The following is a 25,643-nucleotide window of genomic DNA, read 5'->3' as shown; positions in this document are numbered from 1 at the left end:
GCCAATAAATCAATAAAAACACAAACATTTCAGTGTTTCCTCAATATCGTTGTCAAAAATGAACATAGAAACTTCAAACTTGTTGCACATTCTTCTAATACTAGTAGACCAAGTTGTCCAAGCTTTGGTTTGGTGACCAAGTTGATTATTGAATAACCCATAGCCAATAAATCAATAAAAACACAAATATTTCAGTGTTTCCTCAATATCGTTGTCAAAAATGAACATAGAAACTTCAAACTTGTTGCACATTCTTCTAATACTAGTAGACCAAGTTGTCCAAGCTTTGGTTTGGTGACCAAGTTGATTATTGAATAACCCATAGCCAATAAATCAATACAAACACAAATATTTCAGTGTTTCCTCAATATCGTTGTCAAAAATGAACATAGAAACTTCAAACTTGTTGCACATTCTTCTACTACTAATAGACCAAGTTGTCCAAGCTTTGGTTTGGTGACCAAGTTGATTATTGATTAACCCATAGCCAATAAGTCAATAAAAACACCAATATTTCTGTATTTCCTCAATATCTTTGTCAAAAATGAACATAGAAACTTCAAACTTGTTGCACATTCTTCTACTCCTAGCTGACCAAGTTTTCCAAGTTTTGGTTTGGTGATAAAGTTGATTACTGATTAACCCATAGCCAATAAATCAATAAAAACACCAATATTTCAGTGTTTCCTCAATATCTTTGTCAAGAATGAACATAGAAACTTCAAACTTGTTGCACATTCTTCTACCACTAGCTGACCAAGTTGTCCAAGCTTTGGTTTGGTGATAAAGTTGATTATTGATTAACCCATAGCCAATAAATCAATAAAAACACAAATATTTCAGTGTTTCCTCAATATCGTTGTCAAAAATGAACATAGAAACTTCAAACTTGTTGCACATTCTTCTACTACTAGCTGACCAAGTTGTCCAAGCTTTGGTTTGGTGATAAAGTTGATTATTGAATAACCCATAGCCAATAAATCAATAAAAACACAAATATTTCAGTGTTTCATCAATATCGTTGTCAAAAATGAACATAGAAACTTCAAACTTGTTGCACATTCTTCTAATACTAATAGACCAAGTTGTCCAAGCTTTGGTTTGGTGACCAAGTTGATTATTGAATAACCCATAGCCAATAAATCAATAAAAACACAAACATTTCAGTGTTTCCTCAATATCGTTGTCAAAAATGAACATAGAAACTTCAAACTTGTTGCACATTCTTCTAATACTAGTAGACCAAGTTGTCCAAGCTTTGGTTTGGTGACCAAGTTGATTATTGAATAACCCATAGCCAATAAATCAATAAAAACACAAATATTTCAGTGTTTCCTCAATATCGTTGTCAAAAATGAACATAGAAACTTCAAACTTGTTGCACATTCTTCTAATACTAGTAGACCAAGTTGTCCAAGCTTTGGTTTGGTGACCAAGTTGATTATTGAATAACCCATAGCCAATAAATCAATACAAACACAAATATTTCAGTGTTTCCTCAATATCGTTGTCAAAAATGAACATAGAAACTTCAAACTTGTTGCACATTCTTCTACTACTAGCTGACCAAGTTGTCCAAGCTTTGGTTTGGTGATAAAGTTGATTATTGAATAACCCATAGCCAATAAATCAATAAAAACACAAATATTTCAGTGTTTCATCAATATCGTTGTCAAAAATGAACATAGAAACTTCAAACTTGTTGCACATTCTTCTAATACTAATAGACCAAGTTGTCCAAGCTTTGGTTTGGTGACCAAGTTGATTATTGAATAACCCATAGCCAATAAATCAATAAAAACACAAATATTTCAGTGTTTCCTCAATATCGTTGTCAAAAATGAACATAGAAACTTCAAACTTGTTGCACATTCTTCTAATACTAGTAGACCAAGTTGTCCAAGCTTTGGTTTGGTGACCAAGTTGATTATTGAATAACCCATAGCCAATAAATCAATAAAAACACAAATATTTCAGTGTTTCCTCAATATCGTTGTCAAAAATGAACATAGAAACTTCAAACTTGTTGCACATTCTTCTACTACTAGCTGACCAAGTTTTCCAAGCTTTGGTTTGGTGATAAAGTTGATTATTGAATAACCCATAGCCAATAAATCAATAAAAACACAAATATTTCAGTGTTTCATCAATATCTTTGTCAAAAATGAACATAGAAACTTCAAACTTGTTGCACATTCTTCTACTCCTGGCTGACCAAGTTTTCCAAGCTTTGGTTTGGTGATAAAGTTGATTACTGATTAACCCATAGCCAATAAATCAATAAAAACACCAATATTTCAGTGTTTCCTCAATATCTTTGTCAAGAATGAACATAGAAACTTCAAACTTGTTGCACATTCTTCTACTACTAGCTGACCAAGTTGTCCAAGCTTTGGTTTGGTGATAAAGTTGATTATTGATTAATAGCCAATAAATCAATAAAAACACAAATATTTCAGTGTTTCCTCAATATCGTTGTCAAAAATGAACATAGAAACTTCAAACTTGTTGCACATTCTTCTAATACTAGTAGACCAAGTTGTCCAAGCTTTGGTTTGGTGACCAAGTTGATTATTGAATAACCCATAGCCAATAAATCAATAAAAACACAAATATTTCAGTGTTTCCTCAATATCGTTGTCAAAAATGAACATAGAAACTTCAAACTTGTTGCACATTCTTCTAATACTAGTAGACCAAGTTGTCCAAGCTTTGGTTTGGTGACCAAGTTGATTATTGAATAACCCATTGCCAATAAATCAATAAAAACACAAATATTTCAGTGTTTCCTCAATATCGTTGTCAAAAATGAACATAGAAACTTCAAACTTGTTGCACATTCTTCTAATACTAGTAGACCAAGTTGTCCAAGCTTTGGTTTGGTGACCAAGTTGATTATTGATTAACCCATAGCCAATAAGTCAATAAAAACACCAATATTTCTGTATTTCCTCAATATCTTTGTCAAAAATGAACATAGAAACTTCAAACTTGTTGCACATTCTTCTACTCCTAGCTGACCAAGTTTTCCAAGTTTTGGTTTGGTGATAAAGTTGATTACTGATTAACCCATAGCCAATAAATCAATAAAAACACCAATATTTCAGTGTTTCCTCAATATCTTTGTCAAGAATGAACATAGAAACTTCAAACTTGTTGCACATTCTTCTACCACTAGCTGACCAAGTTGTCCAAGCTTTGGTTTGGTGATAAAGTTGATTATTGATTAACCCATAGCCAATAAATCAATAAAAACACAAATATTTCAGTGTTTCCTCAATATCGTTGTCAAAAATGAACATAGAAACTTCAAACTTGTTGCACATTCTTCTACTACTAGCTGACCAAGTTGTCCAAGCTTTGGTTTGGTGATAAAGTTGATTATTGAATAACCCATAGCCAATAAATCAATAAAAACACAAATATTTCAGTGTTTCATCAATATCGTTGTCAAAAATGAACATAGAAACTTCAAACTTGTTGCACATTCTTCTAATACTAGTAGACCAAGTTGCCCAAGCTTTGGTTTGGTGACCAAGTTGATTATTGATTAACCCATAGCCAATAAGTCAATAAAAACACCAATATTTCTGTATTTCCTCAATATCTTTGTCAAAAATGAACATAGAAACTTCAAACTTGTTGCACATTCTTCTACTCCTAGCTGACCAAGTTTTCCAAGTTTTGGTTTGGTGATAAAGTTGATTACTGATTAACCCATAGCCAATAAATCAATAAAAACACCAATATTTCAGTGTTTCCTCAATATCTTTGTCAAGAATGAACATAGAAACTTCAAACTTGTTGCACATTCTTCTACCACTAGCTGACCAAGTTGTCCAAGCTTTGGTTTGGTGATAAAGTTGATTATTGATTAACCCATAGCCAATAAATCAATAAAAACACAAATATTTCAGTGTTTCCTCAATATCGTTGTCAAAAATGAACATAGAAACTTCAAACTTGTTGCACATTCTTCTACTACTAGCTGACCAAGTTGTCCAAGCTTTGGTTTGGTGATAAAGTTGATTATTGAATAACCCATAGCCAATAAATCAATAAAAACACAAATATTTCAGTGTTTCATCAATATCGTTGTCAAAAATGAACATAGAAACTTCAAACTTGTTGCACATTCTTCTAATACTAATAGACCAAGTTGTCCAAGCTTTGGTTTGGTGACCAAGTTGATTATTGAATAACCCATAGCCAATAAATCAATAAAAACACAAACATTTCAGTGTTTCCTCAATATCGTTGTCAAAAATGAACATAGAAACTTCAAACTTGTTGCACATTCTTCTAATACTAGTAGACCAAGTTGTCCAAGCTTTGGTTTGGTGACCAAGTTGATTATTGAATAACCCATAGCCAATAAATCAATAAAAACACAAATATTTCAGTGTTTCCTCAATATCGTTGTCAAAAATGAACATAGAAACTTCAAACTTGTTGCACATTCTTCTAATACTAGTAGACCAAGTTGTCCAAGCTTTGGTTTGGTGACCAAGTTGATTATTGAATAACCCATAGCCAATAAATCAATACAAACACAAATATTTCAGTGTTTCCTCAATATCGTTGTCAAAAATGAACATAGAAACTTCAAACTTGTTGCACATTCTTCTACTACTAGCTGACCAAGTTGTCCAAGCTTTGGTTTGGTGATAAAGTTGATTATTGAATAACCCATAGCCAATAAATCAATAAAAACACAAATATTTCAGTGTTTCATCAATATCGTTGTCAAAAATGAACATAGAAACTTCAAACTTGTTGCACATTCTTCTAATACTAATAGACCAAGTTGTCCAAGCTTTGGTTTGGTGACCAAGTTGATTATTGAATAACCCATAGCCAATAAATCAATAAAAACACAAATATTTCAGTGTTTCCTCAATATCGTTGTCAAAAATGAACATAGAAACTTCAAACTTGTTGCACATTCTTCTAATACTAGTAGACCAAGTTGTCCAAGCTTTGGTTTGGTGACCAAGTTGATTATTGAATAACCCATAGCCAATAAATCAATAAAAACACAAATATTTCAGTGTTTCCTCAATATCGTTGTCAAAAATGAACATAGAAACTTCAAACTTGTTGCACATTCTTCTAATACTAGTAGACCAAGTTGTCCAAGCTTTGGTTTGGTGACCAAGTTGATTATTGAATAACCCATAGCCAATAAATCAATACAAACACAAATATTTCAGTGTTTCCTCAATATCGTTGTCAAAAATGAACATAGAAACTTCAAACTTGTTGCACATTCTTCTAATACTAGTAGACCAAGTTGTCCAAGCTTTGGTTTGGTGACCAAGTTGATTATTGATTAATCCATAGCCAATAAGTCAATAAAAACACCAATATTTCTGTATTTCCTCAATATCTTTGTCAAAAATGAACATAGAAACTTCAAACTTGTTGCACATTCTTCTACTACTAGCTGACCAAGTTGTCCAAGCTTTGGTTTGGTGATAAAGTTGATTATTGAATAACCCATAGCCAATAAATCAATAAAAACACAACTATTTCAGTGTTTCATCAATATCTTTGTCAAAAATGAACATAGAAACTTCAAACTTGTTGCACATTCTTCTACTCCTAGCTGACCAAGTTTTCCAAGCTTTGGTTTGGTGATAAAGTTGATTATTGAATAACCCATAGCCAATAAATCAATAAAAACACAAATATTTCAGTGTTTCATCAATATCGTTGTCAAAAATGAACATAGAAACTTCAAACTTGTTGCACATTCTTCTACTACTAGCTGACCAAGTTGTCCAAGCTTTGGTTTGGTGATAAAGTTGATTATTGATTAATAGCCAATAAATCAATAAAAACACAAATATTTCAGTGTTTCCTCAATATCGTTGTCAAAAATGAACATAGAAACTTCAAACTTGTTGCACATTCTTCTAATACTAGTAGACCAAGTTGTCCAAGCTTTGGTTTGGTGACCAAGTTGATTATTGAATAACCCATAGCCAATAAATCAATAAAAACACAAATATTTCAGTGTTTCCTCAATATCGTTGTCAAAAATGAACATAGAAACTTCAAACTTGTTGCACATTCTTCTAATACTAGTAGACCAAGTTGTCCAAGCTTTGGTTTGGTGACCAAGTTGATTATTGAATAACCCATTGCCAATAAATCAATAAAAACACAAATATTTCAGTGTTTCCTCAATATCGTTGTCAAAAATGAACATAGAAACTTCAAACTTGTTGCACATTCTTCTAATACTAGTAGACCAAGTTGTCCAAGCTTTGGTTTGGTGACCAAGTTGATTATTGATTAACCCATAGCCAATAAGTCAATAAAAACACCAATATTTCTGTATTTCCTCAATATCTTTGTCAAAAATGAACATAGAAACTTCAAACTTGTTGCACATTCTTCTACTCCTAGCTGACCAAGTTTTCCAAGTTTTGGTTTGGTGATAAAGTTGATTACTGATTAACCCATAGCCAATAAATCAATAAAAACACCAATATTTCAGTGTTTCCTCAATATCTTTGTCAAGAATGAACATAGAAACTTCAAACTTGTTGCACATTCTTCTACCACTAGCTGACCAAGTTGTCCAAGCTTTGGTTTGGTGATAAAGTTGATTATTGATTAACCCATAGCCAATAAATCAATAAAAACACAAATATTTCAGTGTTTCCTCAATATCGTTGTCAAAAATGAACATAGAAACTTCAAACTTGTTGCACATTCTTCTACTACTAGCTGACCAAGTTGTCCAAGCTTTGGTTTGGTGATAAAGTTGATTATTGAATAACCCATAGCCAATAAATCAATAAAAACACAAATATTTCAGTGTTTCATCAATATCGTTGTCAAAAATGAACATAGAAACTTCAAACTTGTTGCACATTCTTCTAATACTAATAGACCAAGTTGTCCAAGCTTTGGTTTGGTGACCAAGTTGATTATTGAATAACCCATAGCCAATAAATCAATAAAAACACAAACATTTCAGTGTTTCCTCAATATCGTTGTCAAAAATGAACATAGAAACTTCAAACTTGTTGCACATTCTTCTAATACTAGTAGACCAAGTTGTCCAAGCTTTGGTTTGGTGACCAAGTTGATTATTGAATAACCCATAGCCAATAAATCAATAAAAACACAAATATTTCAGTGTTTCCTCAATATCGTTGTCAAAAATGAACATAGAAACTTCAAACTTGTTGCACATTCTTCTAATACTAGTAGACCAAGTTGTCCAAGCTTTGGTTTGGTGACCAAGTTGATTATTGAATAACCCATAGCCAATAAATCAATACAAACACAAATATTTCAGTGTTTCCTCAATATCGTTGTCAAAAATGAACATAGAAACTTCAAACTTGTTGCACATTCTTCTACTACTAGCTGACCAAGTTGTCCAAGCTTTGGTTTGGTGATAAAGTTGATTATTGAATAACCCATAGCCAATAAATCAATAAAAACACAAATATTTCAGTGTTTCATCAATATCGTTGTCAAAAATGAACATAGAAACTTCAAACTTGTTGCACATTCTTCTAATACTAATAGACCAAGTTGTCCAAGCTTTGGTTTGGTGACCAAGTTGATTATTGAATAACCCATAGCCAATAAATCAATAAAAACACAAATATTTCAGTGTTTCCTCAATATCGTTGTCAAAAATGAACATAGAAACTTCAAACTTGTTGCACATTCTTCTAATACTAGTAGACCAAGTTGTCCAAGCTTTGGTTTGGTGACCAAGTTGATTATTGAATAACCCATAGCCAATAAATCAATAAAAACACAAATATTTCAGTGTTTCCTCAATATCGTTGTCAAAAATGAACATAGAAACTTCAAACTTGTTGCACATTCTTCTACTACTAGCTGACCAAGTTTTCCAAGCTTTGGTTTGGTGATAAAGTTGATTATTGAATAACCCATAGCCAATAAATCAATAAAAACACAAATATTTCAGTGTTTCATCAATATCTTTGTCAAAAATGAACATAGAAACTTCAAACTTGTTGCACATTCTTCTACTCCTGGCTGACCAAGTTTTCCAAGCTTTGGTTTGGTGATAAAGTTGATTACTGATTAACCCATAGCCAATAAATCAATAAAAACACCAATATTTCAGTGTTTCCTCAATATCTTTGTCAAGAATGAACATAGAAACTTCAAACTTGTTGCACATTCTTCTACTACTAGCTGACCAAGTTGTCCAAGCTTTGGTTTGGTGATAAAGTTGATTATTGATTAATAGCCAATAAATCAATAAAAACACAAATATTTCAGTGTTTCCTCAATATCGTTGTCAAAAATGAACATAGAAACTTCAAACTTGTTGCACATTCTTCTAATACTAGTAGACCAAGTTGTCCAAGCTTTGGTTTGGTGACCAAGTTGATTATTGAATAACCCATAGCCAATAAATCAATAAAAACACAAATATTTCAGTGTTTCCTCAATATCGTTGTCAAAAATGAACATAGAAACTTCAAACTTGTTGCACATTCTTCTAATACTAGTAGACCAAGTTGTCCAAGCTTTGGTTTGGTGACCAAGTTGATTATTGAATAACCCATTGCCAATAAATCAATAAAAACACAAATATTTCAGTGTTTCCTCAATATCGTTGTCAAAAATGAACATAGAAACTTCAAACTTGTTGCACATTCTTCTAATACTAGTAGACCAAGTTGTCCAAGCTTTGGTTTGGTGACCAAGTTGATTATTGATTAACCCATAGCCAATAAGTCAATAAAAACACCAATATTTCTGTATTTCCTCAATATCTTTGTCAAAAATGAACATAGAAACTTCAAACTTGTTGCACATTCTTCTACTCCTAGCTGACCAAGTTTTCCAAGTTTTGGTTTGGTGATAAAGTTGATTACTGATTAACCCATAGCCAATAAATCAATAAAAACACCAATATTTCAGTGTTTCCTCAATATCTTTGTCAAGAATGAACATAGAAACTTCAAACTTGTTGCACATTCTTCTACCACTAGCTGACCAAGTTGTCCAAGCTTTGGTTTGGTGATAAAGTTGATTATTGATTAACCCATAGCCAATAAATCAATAAAAACACAAATATTTCAGTGTTTCCTCAATATCGTTGTCAAAAATGAACATAGAAACTTCAAACTTGTTGCACATTCTTCTACTACTAGCTGACCAAGTTGTCCAAGCTTTGGTTTGGTGATAAAGTTGATTATTGAATAACCCATAGCCAATAAATCAATAAAAACACAAATATTTCAGTGTTTCATCAATATCGTTGTCAAAAATGAACATAGAAACTTCAAACTTGTTGCACATTCTTCTAATACTAATAGACCAAGTTGTCCAAGCTTTGGTTTGGTGACCAAGTTGATTATTGAATAACCCATAGCCAATAAATCAATAAAAACACAAACATTTCAGTGTTTCCTCAATATCGTTGTCAAAAATGAACATAGAAACTTCAAACTTGTTGCACATTCTTCTAATACTAGTAGACCAAGTTGTCCAAGCTTTGGTTTGGTGACCAAGTTGATTATTGAATAACCCATAGCCAATAAATCAATAAAAACACAAATATTTCTGTGTTTCCTCAATATCTTTGTCATAAATGACCATAGAAACTTCAGACCTGTTTCACATTCTTCTACTACTAGCAGACCAAGTTGTCCAAGCTTTGGTTAGGTGATAAAGTTGATTATTGAATAACCCATAGCCAATAAATCAATAAAAACACAAATATTTCAGTATTTCCTCAATATCTTTGTCAAAAATGAACATAGAAACTTCAAACTTGTTGCACATTCTTCTAATACTAGTAGACCAAGTTGTCCAAGCTTTGGTTTGGTGACCAAGTTGATTATTGAATAACCCATAGCCAATAAATCAATAAAAACACAAATATTTCTGTGTTTCCTCAATATCTTTGTCATAAATGACCATAGAAACTTCAGACCTGTTTCACATTCTTCTACTCATAGCTGACCAAGTTGTCCAAGCTTTGGTTTGGTGATAAAGTTGATTATTGATTAACCCATAGCCAATAAATCAATAAAAACACCAATATTTCTGTGTTTCCTCAATATCTTTGTCAAAAATGAACATAGAAACTTCAGACCTGTTTCACATTATTCTACTACTAGCAGACCAAGTTGTCCAAGCTTTGGTTTGGTGATAAAGTTGATTATTGATTAACCTATATTGCCAATAAATCAAGAAAAACACCAATATTTCAGTATTTCCTCAATATCTTTGTCAAAAATGAACATAGAAACTTCAAACTTGTTGCACATTCTTCTACTACTAGCTGACCAAGTTGTCCAAGCTTTGGTTTGGTGATAAAGTTGATTATTGAATAACCCATAGCCAATAAATCAATAAAAACACAAATATTTCAGTGTTTCATCAATATCTTTGTCAAAAATGAACATAGAAACTTCAAACTTGTTGCACATTCTTCTAATACTAGTAGACCAAGTTGTCCAAGCTTTGGTTTGGTGACCAAGTTGATTATTGATTAACCCATAGCCAATAAGTCAATAAAAACACCAATATTTCTGTATTTCCTCAATATCTTTGTCAAAAATGAACATAGAAACTTCAAACTTGTTGCACATTCTTCTACTCCTAGCTGACCAAGTTTTCCAAGTTTTGGTTTGGTGATAAAGTTGATTACTGATTAACCCATAGCCAATAAATCAATAAAAACACCAATATTTCAGTGTTTCCTCAATATCTTTGTCAAGAATGAACATAGAAACTTCAAACTTGTTGCACATTCTTCTACCACTAGCTGACCAAGTTGTCCAAGCTTTGGTTTGGTGATAAAGTTGATTATTGATTAACCCATAGCCAATAAATCAATAAAAACACAAATATTTCAGTGTTTCCTCAATATCGTTGTCAAAAATGAACATAGAAACTTCAAACTTGTTGCACATTCTTCTACTACTAGCTGACCAAGTTGTCCAAGCTTTGGTTTGGTGATAAAGTTGATTATTGAATAACCCATAGCCAATAAATCAATAAAAACACAAATATTTCAGTGTTTCATCAATATCGTTGTCAAAAATGAACATAGAAACTTCAAACTTGTTGCACATTCTTCTAATACTAATAGACCAAGTTGTCCAAGCTTTGGTTTGGTGACCAAGTTGATTATTGAATAACCCATAGCCAATAAATCAATAAAAACACAAACATTTCAGTGTTTCCTCAATATCGTTGTCAAAAATGAACATAGAAACTTCAAACTTGTTGCACATTCTTCTAATACTAGTAGACCAAGTTGTCCAAGCTTTGGTTTGGTGACCAAGTTGATTATTGAATAACCCATAGCCAATAAATCAATAAAAACACAAATATTTCAGTGTTTCCTCAATATCGTTGTCAAAAATGAACATAGAAACTTCAAACTTGTTGCACATTCTTCTAATACTAGTAGACCAAGTTGTCCAAGCTTTGGTTTGGTGACCAAGTTGATTATTGAATAACCCATAGCCAATAAATCAATAAAAACACAAATATTTCAGTGTTTCATCAATATCGTTGTCAAAAATGAACATAGAAACTTCAAACTTGTTGCACATTCTTCTAATACTAATAGACCAAGTTGTCCAAGCTTTGGTTTGGTGACCAAGTTGATTATTGAATAACCCATAGCCAATAAATCAATAAAAACACAAATATTTCAGTGTTTCCTCAATATCGTTGTCAAAAATGAACATAGAAACTTCAAACTTGTTGCACATTCTTCTAATACTAGTAGACCAAGTTGTCCAAGCTTTGGTTTGGTGACCAAGTTGATTATTGAATAACCCATAGCCAATAAATCAATAAAAACACAAATATTTCAGTGTTTCCTCAATATCGTTGTCAAAAATGAACATAGAAACTTCAAACTTGTTGCACATTCTTCTACTACTAGCTGACCAAGTTTTCCAAGCTTTGGTTTGGTGATAAAGTTGATTATTGAATAACCCATAGCCAATAAATCAATAAAAACACAAATATTTCAGTGTTTCATCAATATCTTTGTCAAAAATGAACATAGAAACTTCAAACTTGTTGCACATTCTTCTACTCCTGGCTGACCAAGTTTTCCAAGCTTTGGTTTGGTGATAAAGTTGATTACTGATTAACCCATAGCCAATAAATCAATAAAAACACCAATATTTCAGTGTTTCCTCAATATCTTTGTCAAGAATGAACATAGAAACTTCAAACTTGTTGCACATTCTTCTACTACTAGCTGACCAAGTTGTCCAAGCTTTGGTTTGGTGATAAAGTTGATTATTGATTAATAGCCAATAAATCAATAAAAACACAAATATTTCAGTGTTTCCTCAATATCGTTGTCAAAAATGAACATAGAAACTTCAAACTTGTTGCACATTCTTCTAATACTAGTAGACCAAGTTGTCCAAGCTTTGGTTTGGTGACCAAGTTGATTATTGAATAACCCATAGCCAATAAATCAATAAAAACACAAATATTTCAGTGTTTCCTCAATATCGTTGTCAAAAATGAACATAGAAACTTCAAACTTGTTGCACATTCTTCTAATACTAGTAGACCAAGTTGTCCAAGCTTTGGTTTGGTGACCAAGTTGATTATTGAATAACCCATTGCCAATAAATCAATAAAAACACAAATATTTCAGTGTTTCCTCAATATCGTTGTCAAAAATGAACATAGAAACTTCAAACTTGTTGCACATTCTTCTAATACTAGTAGACCAAGTTGTCCAAGCTTTGGTTTGGTGACCAAGTTGATTATTGATTAACCCATAGCCAATAAGTCAATAAAAACACCAATATTTCTGTATTTCCTCAATATCTTTGTCAAAAATGAACATAGAAACTTCAAACTTGTTGCACATTCTTCTACTCCTAGCTGACCAAGTTTTCCAAGTTTTGGTTTGGTGATAAAGTTGATTACTGATTAACCCATAGCCAATAAATCAATAAAAACACCAATATTTCAGTGTTTCCTCAATATCTTTGTCAAGAATGAACATAGAAACTTCAAACTTGTTGCACATTCTTCTACCACTAGCTGACCAAGTTGTCCAAGCTTTGGTTTGGTGATAAAGTTGATTATTGATTAACCCATAGCCAATAAATCAATAAAAACACAAATATTTCAGTGTTTCCTCAATATCGTTGTCAAAAATGAACATAGAAACTTCAAACTTGTTGCACATTCTTCTACTACTAGCTGACCAAGTTGTCCAAGCTTTGGTTTGGTGATAAAGTTGATTATTGAATAACCCATAGCCAATAAATCAATAAAAACACAAATATTTCAGTGTTTCATCAATATCGTTGTCAAAAATGAACATAGAAACTTCAAACTTGTTGCACATTCTTCTAATACTAATAGACCAAGTTGTCCAAGCTTTGGTTTGGTGACCAAGTTGATTATTGAATAACCCATAGCCAATAAATCAATAAAAACACAAACATTTCAGTGTTTCCTCAATATCGTTGTCAAAAATGAACATAGAAACTTCAAACTTGTTGCACATTCTTCTAATACTAGTAGACCAAGTTGTCCAAGCTTTGGTTTGGTGACCAAGTTGATTATTGAATAACCCATAGCCAATAAATCAATAAAAACACAAATATTTCTGTGTTTCCTCAATATCTTTGTCATAAATGACCATAGAAACTTCAGACCTGTTTCACATTCTTCTACTCATAGCTGACCAAGTTGTCCAAGCTTTGGTTTGGTGATAAAGTTGATTATTGATTAACCCATAGCCAATAAATCAATAAAAACACCAATATTTCTGTGTTTCCTCAATATCTTTGTCAAAAATGAACATAGAAACTTCAGACCTGTTTCACATTATTCTACTACTAGCAGACGAAGTTGTCCAAGCTTTGGTTTGGTGATAAAGTTGATTATTGATTAACCTATATTGCCAATAAATCAAGAAAAACACCAATATTTCAGTATTTCCTCAATATCTTTGTCAAAAATGAACATAGAAACTTCAAACTTGTTGCACATTCTTCTAATACTAGTAGACCAAGTTGTCCAAGCTTTGGTTTGGTGACCAAGTTGATTATTGAATAACCCATAGCCAATAAATCAATAAAAACACAAATATTTCAGTGTTTCCTCAATATCGTTGTCAAAAATGAACATAGAAACTTCAAACTTGTTGCATATTCTTCTAATACTAGTAGACCAAGTTGTCCAAGCTTTGGTTTGGTGATAAAGTTGATTATTGATTAACCTATATTGCCAATAAATCAAGAAAAACACCAATATTTCAGTATTTCCTCAATATCTTTGTCATAAATGACCACAGAAACGTCAGACCTGTTTCACATTATTTTACTCCTAGCTGACCAAGTTGTCCAAGCTTTGGTTTGGTGATAAAGTTGATTATTGATTAACCTATATTGCCAATAAATCAAGAAAAACACCAATATTTCAGTATTTCCTCAATATCTTTGTCAAAAATGACCATAGAAACTTCAGACCTGTTTCACATTATTCTACTACTAGCAGACCAAGTTGTCCAAGCTTTGGTTAGGTGATAAAGTTGATTATTGAATAACCCATAGCCAATAAATCAATAAAAACACAAATATTTCAGTATTTCCTCAATATCTTTGTCAAAAATGAACATAGAAACTTCAAACTTGTTGCACATTCTTCTAATACTAGTAGACCAAGTTGTCCAAGCTTTGGTTTGGTGACCAAGTTGATTATTGAATAACCCATAGCCAATAAATCAATAAAAACACAAATATTTCTGTGTTTCCTCAATATCTTTGTCATAAATGACCATAGAAACTTCAGACCTGTTTCACATTCTTCTACTCATAGCTGACCAAGTTGTCCAAGCTTTGGTTTGGTGATAAAGTTGATTATTGATTAACCCATAGCCAATAAATCAATAAAAACACCAATATTTCTGTGTTTCCTCAATATCTTTGTCAAAAATGAACATAGAAACTTCAGACCTGTTTCACATTATTCTACTACTAGCAGACCAAGTTGTCCAAGCTTTGGTTTGGTGATAAAGTTGATTATTGATTAACCTATATTGCCAATAAATCAAGAAAAACACCAATATTTCAGTATTTCCTCAATATCTTTGTCAAAAATGAACATAGAAACTTCAAACTTGTTGCACATTCTTCTACTACTAGCTGACCAAGTTGTCCAAGCTTTGGTTTGGTGATAAAGTTGATTATTGAATAACCCATAGCCAATAAATCAATAAAAACACAAATATTTCAGTGTTTCATCAATATCTTTGTCAAAAATGAACATAGAAACTTCAAACTTGTTGCACATTCTTCTAATACTAGTAGACCAAGTTGTCCAAGCTTTGGTTTGGTGACCAAGTTGATTATTGAATAACCCATAGCCAATAAATCAATAAAAACACAAATATTTCTGTGTTTCCTCAATATCTTTGTCATAAATGACCATAGAAACTTCAGACCTGTTTCACATTCTTCTACTCATAGCTGACCAAGTTGTCCAAGCTTTGGTTTGGTGACCAAGTTGATTATTGAATAACCCATAGCCAATAAATCAATAAAAACACAAATATTTCTGTGTTTCCTCAATATCTTTGTCATAAATGACCATAGAAACTTCAGACCTGTTTCACATTCTTCTACTCATAGCTGACCAAGTTGTCCAAGCTTTGGTTTGGTGATAAAGTTGATTATTGATTAACCCATAGCCAATAAATCAATAAAAACACCAATATTTCTGTGTTTCCTCAATATCTTTGTCAAAAATGAACATAGAAACTTCAGACCTGTTTCACATTATTCTACTACTAGCAGACCAAGTTGTCCAAGCTTTGGTTTGGTGATAAAGTTGATTATTGATTAACCTATATTGCCAATAAATCAAGAAAAACACCAATATTTCAGTATTTCCTCAATATCTTTGTCAAAAATGAACATAGAAACTTCAAACTTGTTGCACATTCTTCTACTACTAGCTGACCAAGTTGTCCAAGCTTTGGTTTGGTGATAAAGTTGATTATTGAATAACCCATAGCCAATAAATCAATAAAAACACAAATATTTCAGTGTTTCATCAATATCTTTGTCAAAAATGAACATAGAAACTTCAAACTTGTTGCACATTCTTCTAATACTAGTAGACCAAGTTGTCCAAGCTTTGGTTTGGTGACCAAGTTGATTATTGAATAACCCATAGCCAATAAATCAATAAAAACACAAATATTTCTGTGTTTCCTCAATATCTTTGTCATAAATGACCATAGAAACTTCAGACCTGTTTCACATTCTTCTACTCATAGCTGACCAAGTTGTCCAAGCTTTGGTTTGGTGATAAAGTTGATTATTGATTAACCCATAGCCAATAAATCAATAAAAACACCAATATTTCTGTGTTTCCTCAATATCTTTGTCAAAAATGAACATAGAAACTTCAGACCTGTTTCACATTATTCTACTACTAGCAGACCAAGTTGTCCAAGCTTTGGTTTGGTGATAAAGTTGATTATTGATTAACCTATATTGCCAATAAATCAAGAAAAACACCAATATTTCAGTATTTCCTCAATATCTTTGTCAAAAATGAACATAGAAACTTCAAACTTGTTGCACATTCTTCTAATACTAGTAGACCAAGTTGTCCAAGCTTTGGTTTGGTGACCAAGTTGATTATTGAATAACCCATAGCCAATAAATCAATAAAAACACAAATATTTCAGTGTTTCCTCAATATCGTTGTCAAAAATGAACATAGAAACTTCAAACTTGTTGCATATTCTTCTAATACTAGTAGACCAAGTTGTCCAAGCTTTGGTTTGGTGATAAAGTTGATTATTGATTAACCTATATTGCCAATAAATCAAGAAAAACACCAATATTTCAGTATTTCCTCAATATCTTTGTCATAAATGACCACAGAAACGTCAGACCTGTTTCACATTATTTTACTCCTAGCTGACCAAGTTGTCCAAGCTTTGGTTTGGTGATAAAGTTGATTATTGATTAACCTATATTGCCAATAAATCAAGAAAAACACCAATATTTCAGTATTTCCTCAATATCTTTGTCAAAAATGACCATAGAAACTTCAGACCTGTTTCACATTATTCTACTACTAGCAGACCAAGTTGTCCAAGCTTTGGTTAGGTGATAAAGTTGATTATTGAATAACCCATAGCCAATAAATCAATAAAAACACAAATATTTCAGTATTTCCTCAATATCTTTGTCAAAAATGACCATAGAAACTTCAGACCTGTTTCACATTCTTCTACTAATATCAGACCAACTTGTCAAAGCTTTGGTTTGGTGATAAAGTTGATTATTGATTAACCCATAGCCAATAAGTCAATAAAAACACCAATATTTCAGTATTTCCTCAATATCTTTGTCAGAAATGACCATAGAAACTTCAGACCTGTTTCACATTCTTCTACTCATAGCTGACCAAGTTGTCCAAGCTTTGGTTTGGTGACAAAGTTGATTATTGATTAACCCATAGCCAATAAATCAATAAAAACACCAATATTTCTGTGTTTCCTCAATATCTTTGTCAAAAATGAACATAGAAACTTCAGACCTGTTTCACATTATTCTACTACTAGCAGACCAAGTTGTCCAAGCTTTGGTTTGGTGATAAAGTTGATTATTGATTAACCTATATTGCCAATAAATCAAGAAAAACACCAATATTTCAGTATTTCCTCAATATCTTTGTCAGAAATGAACATAGAAACTTCAAACTTGTTGCACATTCTTCTACTACTAGCTGACCAAGTTGTCCAAGCTTTGGTTTGGTGATAAAGTTGATTATTGAATAACCCATAGCCAATAAATCAATAAAAACACAAATATTTCAGTGTTTCATCAATATCTTTGTCAAAAATGAACATAGAAACTTCAAACTTGTTGCACATTCTTCTAATACTAGTAGACCAAGTTGTCCAAGCTTTGGTTTGGTGACCAAGTTGATTATTGAATAACCCATAGCCAATAAATCAATAAAAACACAAATATTTCTGTGTTTCCTCAATATCTTTGTCATAAATGACCATAGAAACTTCAGACCTGTTTCACATTCTTCTACTCATAGCTGACCAAGTTGTCCAAGCTTTGGTTTGGTGATAAAGTTGATTATTGATTAACCCATAGCCAATAAATCAATAAAAACACCAATATTTCTGTGTTTCCTCAATATCTTTGTCAAAAATGAACATAGAAACTTCAGACCTGTTTCACATTATTCTACTACTAGCAGACGAAGTTGTCCAAGCTTTGGTTTGGTGATAAAGTTGATTATTGATTAACCTATATTGCCAATAAATCAAGAAAAACACCAATATTTCAGTATTTCCTCAATATCTTTGTCAAAAATGAACATAGAAACTTCAAACTTGTTGCACATTCTTCTAATACTAGTAGACCAAGTTGTCCAAGCTTTGGTTTGGTGACCAAGTTGATTATTGAATAACCCATAGCCAATAAATCAATAAAAACACAAATATTTCAGTGTTTCCTCAATATCGTTGTCAAAAATGAACATAGAAACTTCAAACTTGTTGCATATTCTTCTAATACTAGTAGACCAAGTTGTCCAAGCTTTGGTTTGGTGATAAAGTTGATTATTGATTAACCTATATTGCCAATAAATCAAGAAAAACACCAATATTTCAGTATTTCCTCAATATCTTTGTCATAAATGACCACAGAAACGTCAGACCTGTTTCACATTATTTTACTCCTAGCTGACCAAGTTGTCCAAGCTTTGGTTTGGTGATAAAGTTGATTATTGATTAACCTATATTGCCAATAAATCAAGAAAAACACCAATATTTCAGTATTTCCTCAATATCTTTGTCAAAAATGACCATAGAAACTTCAGACCTGTTTCACATTATTCTACTACTAGCAGACCAAGTTGTCCAAGCTTTGGTTAGGTGATAAAGTTGATTATTGAATAACCCATAGCCAATAAATCAATAAAAACACAAATATTTCAGTATTTCCTCAATATCTTTGTCAAAAATGAACATAGAAACTTCAAACTTGTTGCACATTCTTCTAATACTAGTAGACCAAGTTGTCCAAGCTTTGGTTTGGTGACCAAGTTGATTATTGAATAACCCATAGCCAATAAATCAATAAAAACACAAATATTTCTGTGTTTCCTCAATATCTTTGTCATAAATGACCATAAAAACTTCAGACCTGTTTCACATTCTTCTACTCATAGCTGACCAAGTTGTCCAAGCTTTGGTTTGGTGATAAAGTTGATTATTGATTAACCCATAGCCAATAAATCAATAAAAACACCAATATTTCTGTGTTTCCTCAATATCTTTGTCAAAAATGAACATAGAAACTTCAGACCTGTTTCACATTATTCTACTACTAGCAGACCAAGTTGTCCAAGCTTTGGTTTGGTGATAAAGTTGATTATTGATTAACCTATATTGCCAATAAATCAAGAAAAACACCAATATTTCAGTATTTCCTCAATATCTTTGTCAAAAATGAACATAGAAACTTCAAACTTGTTGCACATTCTTCTACTACTAGCTGACCAAGTTGTCCAAGCTTTGGTTTGGTGATAAAGTTGATTATTGAATAACCCATAGCCAATAAATCAATAAAAACACAAATATTTCAGTGTTTCATCAATATCTTTGTCAAAAATGAACATAGAAACTTCAAACTTGTTGCACATTCTTCTAATACTAGTAGACCAAGTTGTCCAAGCTTTGGTTTGGTGACCAAGTTGATTATTGAATAACCCATAGCCAATAAATCAATAAAAACACAAATATTTCTGTGTTTCCTCAATATCTTTGTCATAAATGACCATAGAAACTTCAGACCTGTTTCACATTCTTCTACTCATAGCTGACCAAGTTGTCCAAGCTTTGGTTTGGTGACCAAGTTGATTATTGAATAACCCATAGCCAATAAATCAATAAAAACACAAATATTTCTGTGTTTCCTCAATATCTTTGTCATAAATGACCATAGAAACTTCAGACCTGTTTCACATTCTTCTACTCATAGCTGACCAAGTTGTCCAAGCTTTGGTTTGGTGATAAAGTTGATTATTGATTAACCCATAGCCAATAAATCAATAAAAACACCAATATTTCTGTGTTTCCTCAATATCTTTGTCAAAAATGAACATAGAAACTTCAGACCTGTTTCACATTATTCTACTACTAGCAGACGAAGTTGTCCAAGCTTTGGTTTGGTGATAAAGTTGATTATTGATTAACCTATATTGCCAATAAATCAAGAAAAACACCAATATTTCAGTATTTCCTCAATATCTTTGTCAAAAATGAACATAGAAACTTCAAACTTGTTGCACATTCTTCTAATACTAGTAGACCAAGTTGTCCAAGCTTTGGTTTGGTGACCAAGTTGATTATTGAATAACCCATAGCCAATAAATCAATAAAAACACAAATATTTCAGTGTTTCCTCAATATCGTTGTCAAAAATGAACATAGAAACTTCAAACTTGTTGCATATTCTTCTAATACTAGTAGACCAAGTTGTCCAAGCTTTGGTTTGGTGATAAAGTTGATTATTGATTAACCTATATTGCCAATAAATCAAGAAAAACACCAATATTTCAGTATTTCCTCAATATCTTTGTCATAAATGACCACAGAAACGTCAGACCTGTTTCACATTATTTTACTCCTAGCTGACCAAGTTGTCCAAGCTTTGGTTTGGTGATAAAGTTGATTATTGATTAACCTATATTGCCAATAAATCAAGAAAAACACCAATATTTCAGTATTTCCTCAATATCTTTGTCAAAAATGACCATAGAAACTTCAGACCTGTTTCACATTATTCTACTACTAGCAGACCAAGTTGTCCAAGCTTTGGTTAGGTGATAAAGTTGATTATTGAATAACCCATAGCCAATAAATCAATAAAAACACAAATATTTCAGTATTTCCTCAATATCTTTGTCAAAAATGAACATAGAAACTTCAAACTTGTTGCACATTCTTCTAATACTAGTAGACCAAGTTGTCCAAGCTTTGGTTTGGTGACCAAGTTGATTATTGAATAACCCATAGCCAATAAATCAATAAAAACACAAATATTTCTGTGTTTCCTCAATATCTTTGTCATAAATGACCATAAAAACTTCAGACCTGTTTCACATTCTTCTACTCATAGCTGACCAAGTTGTCCAAGCTTTGGTTTGGTGATAAAGTTGATTATTGATTAACCCATAGCCAATAAATCAATAAAAACACCAATATTTCTGTGTTTCCTCAATATCTTTGTCAAAAATGAACATAGAAACTTCAGACCTGTTTCACATTATTCTACTACTAGCAGACCAAGTTGTCCAAGCTTTGGTTTGGTGATAAAGTTGATTATTGATTAACCTATATTGCCAATAAATCAAGAAAAACACCAATATTTCAGTATTTCCTCAATATCTTTGTCAAAAATGAACATAGAAACTTCAAACTTGTTGCACATTCTTCTACTACTAGCTGACCAAGTTGTCCAAGCTTTGGTTTGGTGATAAAGTTGATTATTGAATAACCCATAGCCAATAAATCAATAAAAACACAAATATTTCAGTGTTTCATCAATATCTTTGTCAAAAATGAACATAGAAACTTCAAACTTGTTGCACATTCTTCTAATACTAGTAGACCAAGTTGTCCAAGCTTTGGTTTGGTGACCAAGTTGATTATTGAATAACCCATAGCCAATAAATCAATAAAAACACAAATATTTCTGTGTTTCCTCAATATCTTTGTCATAAATGACCATAGAAACTTCAGACCTGTTTCACATTCTTCTACTCATAGCTGACCAAGTTGTCCAAGCTTTGGTTTGGTGACCAAGTTGATTATTGAATAACCCATAGCCAATAAATCAATAAAAACACAAATATTTCTGTGTTTCCTCAATATCTTTGTCATAAATGACCATAGAAACTTCAGACCTGTTTCACATTCTTCTACTCATAGCTGACCAAGTTGTCCAAGCTTTGGTTTGGTGATAAAGTTGATTATTGATTAACCCATAGCCAATAAATCAATAAAAACACCAATATTTCTGTGTTTCCTCAATATCTTTGTCAAAAATGAACATAGAAACTTCAGACCTGTTTCACATTATTCTACTACTAGCAGACCAAGTTGTCCAAGCTTTGGTTTGGTGATAAAGTTGATTATTGATTAACCTATATTGCCAATAAATCAAGAAAAACACCAATATTTCAGTATTTCCTCAATATCTTTGTCAAAAATGAACATAGAAACTTCAAACTTGTTGCACATTCTTCTACTACTAGCTGACCAAGTTGTCCAAGCTTTGGTTTGGTGATAAAGTTGATTATTGAATAACCCATAGCCAATAAATCAATAAAAACACAAATATTTCAGTGTTTCATCAATATCTTTGTCAAAAATGAACATAGAAACTTCAAACTTGTTGCACATTCTTCTAATACTAGTAGACCAAGTTGTCCAAGCTTTGGTTTGGTGACCAAGTTGATTATTGAATAACCCATAGCCAATAAATCAATAAAAACACAAATATTTCTGTGTTTCCTCAATATCTTTGTCATAAATGACCATAGAAACTTCAGACCTGTTTCACATTCTTCTACTCATAGCTGACCAAGTTGTCCAAGCTTTGGTTTGGTGATAAAGTTGATTATTGATTAACCCATAGCCAATAAATCAATAAAAACACCAATATTTCTGTGTTTCCTCAATATCTTTGTCAAAAATGAACATAGAAACTTCAGACCTGTTTCACATTATTCTACTACTAGCAGACCAAGTTGTCCAAGCTTTGGTTTGGTGATAAAGTTGATTATTGATTAACCTATATTGCCAATAAATCAAGAAAAACACCAATATTTCAGTATTTCCTCAATATCTTTGTCAAAAATGAACATAGAAACTTCAAACTTGTTGCACATTCTTCTAATACTAGTAGACCAAGTTGTCCAAGCTTTGGTTTGGTGACCAAGTTGATTATTGAATAACCCATAGCCAATAAATCAATAAAAACACAAATATTTCAGTGTTTCCTCAATATCGTTGTCAAAAATGAACATAGAAACTTCAAACTTGTTGCATATTCTTCTAATACTAGTAGACCAAGTTGTCCAAGCTTTGGTTTGGTGATAAAGTTGATTATTGATTAACCTATATTGCCAATAAATCAAGAAAAACACCAATATTTCAGTATTTCCTCAATATCTTTGTCATAAATGACCACAGAAACGTCAGACCTGTTTCACATTATTTTACTCCTAGCTGACCAAGTTGTCCAAGCTTTGGTTTGGTGATAAAGTTGATTATTGATTAACCTATATTGCCAATAAATCAAGAAAAACACCAATATTTCAGTATTTCCTCAATATCTTTGTCAAAAATGAACATAGAAACTTCAAACTTGTTGCACATTCTTCTAATACTAGTAGACCAAGTTGTCCAAGCTTTGGTTTGGTGACCAAGTTGATTATTGAATAACCCATAGCCAATAAATCAATAAAAACACAAATATTTCTGTGTTTCCTCAATATCTTTGTCATAAATGACCATAGAAACTTCAGACCTGTTTCACATTCTTCTACTCATAGCTGACCAAGTTGTCCAAGCTTTGGTTTGGTGATAAAGTTGATTATTGATTAACCCATAGCCAATAAATCAATAAAAACACCAATATTTCTGTGTTTCCTCAATATCTTTGTCAAAAATGAACATAGAAACTTCAGACCTGTTTCACATTATTCTACTACTAGCAGACCAAGTTGTCCAAGCTTTGGTTTGGTGATAAAGTTGATTATTGATTAACCTATATTGCCAATAAATCAAGAAAAACACCAATATTTCAGTATTTCCTCAATATCTTTGTCAAAAATGAACATAGAAACTTCAAACTTGTTGCACATTCTTCTAATACTAGTAGACCAAGTTGTCCAAGCTTTGGTTTGGTGACCAAGTTGATTATTGAATAACCCATAGCCAATAAATCAATAAAAACACAAATATTTCAGTGTTTCCTCAATATCGTTGTCAAAAATGAACATAGAAACTTCAAACTTGTTGCACATTCTTCTAATACTAGTAGACCAAGTTGTCCAAGCTTTGGTTTGGTGATAAAGTTGATTATTGATTAACATATATTGCCAATAAATCAAGAAAAACACCAATATTTCAGTATTTCCTCAATATCTTTGTCAGAAATGACCATAGAAACTTCAGACCTGTTTCACATTCTTCTACTCCTAGCTGACCAAGTTGTCCAAGCTTTGGTTTGGTGATAAAGTTGATTATTGATTAACCTATATTGCCAATAAATCAAGAAAAACACCAATATTTCAGTATTTCCTCAATATCTTTGTCAGAAATGACCATAGAAACTTCAGACCTGTTTCACATTCTTCTACTCCTAGCTGACCAAGTTGTCCAAGCTTTGGTTTGGTGATAAAGTTGATTATTGATTAACCTATATTGCCAATAAATCAAGAAAAACACTAATATTTCAGTATTTCCTCAATATCTTTGTCAAAAATGAACATAGAAACTTCAGACCTGTTTCACATTATTCTACTACTAGCAGACCAAGTTGTCCAAGCTTTGGTTTGGTGATAAAGTTGATTACTGATTAACCCATAATGTGAAACAGGTCTGAAGTTTCTATGGTCATTTTTGACAAAGATATTGAGGAAATACTGAAATATTGGTGTTTTTCTTGATTTATTGGCAATATAGGTTAATCAATAATCAACTTTATCACCAAACCAAAGCTTGGACAACTTGGTCTACTAGTATTAGAAGAATGTGCAACAAGTTTGAAGTTTCTATGTTCATTTTTGACAACGATATTGAGGAAACACTGAAATATTTGTGTTTTTATTGATTTATTGGCTATGGGTTATTCAATAATCAACTTTATCACCAAACCAAAGCTTGGACAACTTGGTCAGCTAGTAGTAGAAGAATGTGCAACAAGTTTGAAGTTTCTATGTTCATTTTTGACAACGATATTGATGAAACACTGAAATATTTGTGTTTTTATTGATTTATTGGCTATGGGTTATTCAATAATCAACTTTATCACCAAACCAAAGCTTGGACAACTTGGTCAGCTAGTAGTAGAAGAATGTGCAACAAGTTTGAAGTTTCTATGTTCATTTTTGACAACGATATTGATGAAACACTGAAATATTTGTGTTTTTATTGATTTATTGGCTTATTGGCAAAAATGTATTGGCAAACATGAACATAGAAACTTCAAACTTGTTGCACATTCTTCTAATACTAGTAGACCAAGTTGTCCAAGCTTTGGTTTGGTGACCAAGTTGATTATTGATTAATCCATAGCCAATAAGTCAATAAAAACACCAATATTTCTGTATTTCCTCAATATCTTTGTCAAAAATGAACATAGAAACTTCAAACTTGCTGTACATTCTTCTAATACTAGTAGACCAAGTTCTCCAAGCTTTGGTTTGGTGATAAAGTTGATTATTGATTAACCTATATTGCCAATAAGTCAAGAAAAACACCAATATTTCAGTATTTCCTCAATATCTTTGTCAAAAATGAACATAGAAACTTCAAACTTGTTGCACATTCTTCTACTACTAGCTGACCA

The sequence above is a fragment of the Osmerus eperlanus genome, chromosome 1 (genome assembly GCF_963692335.1).
Source record: "Osmerus eperlanus chromosome 1, fOsmEpe2.1, whole genome shotgun sequence".
Lineage (NCBI taxonomy): Eukaryota > Metazoa > Chordata > Actinopteri > Osmeriformes > Osmeridae > Osmerus > Osmerus eperlanus.
The sequence above is the reverse complement of the archived record's forward strand: the minus strand, read 5'-3'. Positions refer to the sequence as shown.